This window comes from Etheostoma spectabile, chromosome 18 (assembly GCF_008692095.1).
Source record: "Etheostoma spectabile isolate EspeVRDwgs_2016 chromosome 18, UIUC_Espe_1.0, whole genome shotgun sequence".
Taxonomy (NCBI): Eukaryota; Metazoa; Chordata; class Actinopteri; order Perciformes; family Percidae; genus Etheostoma; species Etheostoma spectabile.
In genome coordinates this window covers 13,371,942-13,375,984 of record NC_045750.1, presented here as the reverse complement: position 1 = coordinate 13,375,984, position 4,043 = coordinate 13,371,942, and the positions used below count along the sequence as shown (strand labels likewise).

The following is a 4,043-nucleotide window of genomic DNA, read 5'->3' as shown; positions in this document are numbered from 1 at the left end:
TAAACAAACACAACATTCAATAAAAGACAAGAAAATCAAACAAAAAAAACACTTGAAGCAGATAAAGGTTTATCATTTTTGTCAGTATGAGTGAGTAAGAAACAGCTATTAGGAATTTACAAATTGTTTGTTGTGTTCATTTTTTGTGCAGATTTGTGAGTAACTAGATGGGGCCCAAGTTTTCTGACCTCATCCAGCGTCATGGGGGTAGACACACAAACAAGGCCAAAGGTAATGTAATGCATGTGTGACCTCACGGCTCCAAATCCCCCTTCAGTACTTAAACCATACTTGTGACTTAGGTCATGGACTTAGTGCATCAAAGGAGGCTAAATGGATGGCAGTTCTTATATGGAGTCAGATGTTTTGTGATGAGCTACTTATTACAATGTGGACCCATTGGCTGTTTAATTCTCTATGATACATTTGACTGGTTTTACTTTTTTTAATGCAGCTCAGTAACAGCAGGCATCATTTGAAACCATTATCCCTTCATGGCAACAAGCAAGGTTCGGCTTTGTATAGAAGACACTGTAATTAAGTGATGGTGTCATCCGTAACATAACCATTTTCAAGGGTAGTTTACACAACTTCTTTTGATCCCACACCAGTTGTGCTACCAGACGTGGCGGAGGCGCTTGTAGCGAGGGGTGGGGCACATGCTTTTTCAGGGAGAATCAGCAGACAAACAATGAACAAAATCTTTCACGGAACAGTTTGAAAAATAAGGGATGAAGGTTGCTGCGTGAATGTACATTTTTTATTCAATGCACATGCCATGTGGCATGAACTAGCTTGGTGTGGATAATGGTTTTAAAAACCATTGCTTATTAGACAAGATGGCTCTTGGGTATGTTTTTTATGACATGCATAAAATGTATTCATGACATCCAATCCAATGTTGTTATGTTCTGTAGGCTACAGCTCTGACATATGCATTGATTTGTTTTTGCAGACACTTTAGATACAGTCATCACAGGAACATACAGTACAATTCATCTTTAGCATGGGTAGAAAGACCGTTTAACAGTTCACACACTCTTACTGTTTCCTTACTTTTGTACAATGTGTCAGTGTCTAAGGTAACCGCAACCATACACCATGTTGTTTTTGTGTAATTTTAATCTTAATGACAACTTTCAGGGACATTGAAAGTCCCCAAAATTCCTTTTTTTTTTAATGGCAATCACACAGGAAATGAGGTCATCTCCTCTGCCGAGTCACTGGCCACTGAACACATGAAATCATTGTGGCTTTGGTTACACTTGGCTCCCTTGTAGTGTGTGTGTGTGTGTGTGTGTGTGTGTGTGTGTGTGTGTGTGTGTGTGTTGTGTGGGTTTGTGGGTGTGTTTTTGAGATAATTAGGTCTTTGTGATGTCACTAAGGTCATGGAAAACTGAAATACAGGTAAAATGCAACATGTTGTTACTTTAATATATTTTAATTATGGTATGTGATGCCTTATTGGTGATCCTGTAACTACTATATAATTACCCAGTTTATTTACAGCTGTGTGTTCATATTCAATTAAAAATGTCTGTCCTATTTTTCCATTTGAGACTCATATTTTTTTGTTATCTTTTGTCTGTGGAAAAAAAAATGTAATTCTGCATCACAGTTTTTGCTTCAGTGACAGATCTACCTATCTCCCACTCGTTGTAGCACACAAGACACGGTGAAATGTATCTCCAAAGCTGTTCACTGTGTCCTTAATGCACCCAGATCTGTACTTCAATTTCTTCACTGCTAAAATAGCGGAGGCAGCCATGCTGACAGTTGCCTCTCTTCAAAGCCTCTTTAATGGCACGTCAATTCCTGGTTCCCCTGGGACGGTGAGTGAGAGAAGATGATGAGGCTGGCTGTCTGTGACTGCTGGCTATGGAGGACCAGTCAGCTGCAGCTCATATCCACTATGCCAAAATCCACTCATCCTCTCTCAAGTAGGCAGAGACACATTCGCCTTTGTGAACTCCTGAATTTAAGGCATAGTTGTCACAATGCTGTCTGAGTGTGTGAGAGCTCCTGGATGATGACTGTTTGATCCGCACAGAAATGCTCTGGGCACAAGATAAGGTCTCCAGCCATTATTGCTAGTTAGGTGCCTACCTGGTATATTCTATTATTAACTAGGCAGAGGAAAAATCTCTTACAATTAAAATATATCTGCCGTGGAAACATTTTCATAAATATTTAATGCAATTTCTTGAAAATCCTAAGGCAGCTCATGAAATCATATTTTATGCTCAGGCTTCAAGTGGCAGCCTCTCTTGACTTAACTACGTTGATCTTTATTTTTTAATAATGTGGCCTGAGGTGAAGTAACATATTGTAACTAGCGGTGTTGACCACTTTGGTCCTAGTCTATATCCTTCGCCTTCCACTTGCATGTATTTTCCGTTTTCTTCTGCTTTCTTTGTGTTGGAATTTTAAATTTGGTGGATTTATGAGGACTATTGTTGACTGCTAATCAGATCTCTTCAGAGTAAATTCAGACAGCTAGCTAGACTATCTGTCCAATCTGAGTTTTCTCTCGCACAACTATTTTTCAGTGGCTCTGTGCGGAGTTTAGCACCGCCCATGAGGATTCAGATTAGTTTAAAAAATGCCATAAAACCAGAGCATGTTTTCCTACCATCCTTGAATGCTTTGTGGGTTTTTTAAAGACTTTTTTTGGGTGTTCTTTAATGACAGAACACCTAAGGAAATGAAAGGGGAAAGAGAGGGGGAATGACATGCAGCAAAGGGCTGCAGGTGGGAGTCAAACCCAGTCCCAACGCGTCAAGACGTAAACCTCTATACACATACGTATATAGTCACCCGCTCTACCAAATGAGCTATTCAGGCACCCAGGAGCAATAGTATTAACTTTGGTGATCCCTTAAAGTCCAACTTAAATTAAATACATATCTGCTCTGTAAATCACACATCCTGTGTTCTCCCTAAAAAATGACAATTTGGATTCAAGATGGCACCCACCTGAAATGTTTTCAGTGTAGCCAGTCAAATTGCTTACTTTTTAACATTGTGATTATCTTCCCTGCGACATGAACACTTGTCTTAAATTTGTACACTTGCAAAACGAATGCCTCCCTATCAGCCTCACCTGTACTTTAATAGTTTAGTGTTGATCAGTAAATGTTAGCATACTAACACTCTGAACTAAGCTGGTGACATAATAAGTTATTCATAACTTTTGTTGCTTAAATGTGTTAAAGCAAAATTAAAATAATAGATTTGAAGGATTTTAAAATTATTTTGATTTGATGTTGAATTTAAATTTGATGAACACCGTTGAACCCTTAGCCTACTAAACATTAGCATGTTAGCATGTTTCATTTTAAGCACGTTAGCATGCACACATTACCGTTTTTACTCAAAACACTGCTGTGCTTACTTATAGCCTTGCAGAGCTTGGCTGTTGACCCCTCTTTTTCATGTATTAGGACAATATTTGTCAAAGCAATATTTGGAGTGTGGTATAACCATTCCTCCCACACAGTGTATTCAGAACAACACAATCATTCCACTGACTGTGAGCTGCAGGAATGTGCTGGTCCTCAAAAGCAGGTGGTCCTGGCCACAGGTGTGTTTGTCAAACTCTCTGCCTGAAATGGAGCCACATCTGTTGAAACGGTACAAGGGTAGCAATACCACCCTGGCACACAGACTGCTAACATCTGCTGCCCATGTGCTGTATATCAGCAGTGACAGAAAGCTGTGTAAGGCTCAGTCACCCAAAAAGCAAAGCCCCTGGGAAAAGAGGAAGGGTGCCAGAGACGGTAAAGACAGTCAAATTAATTTGCAGCTCAGTCATGCAGAAAATTGAATTTTAAAGCATCAAATTCCTCAGTGGTTAACTGGATCATTTCTTAACAGACAATTCAGCAAAGCCGCTGCTGAAGGGGACAAAATTGCATTCAGCATTCTAACATTTGAGGTGTGAAGCATGGCGGGTGTTAAAGGAACACGCCGAATTATTGGGACTTTAGCTTATTCACCGTATCCCCCAGAGTTAGACAAGTCGATACATACCCTTCTCATCT

General features: G+C 39.8%; 1 long non-coding RNA gene across 1 annotated transcript in view; it reads left to right on the top strand.

Moving 5' to 3' along the window:
• Positions 1-4,043, top strand: part of LOC116706359 (uncharacterized) — an 11,070-nt gene that overhangs the window by 111 nt on the left and 6,916 nt on the right. The window lies entirely within an intron of this gene.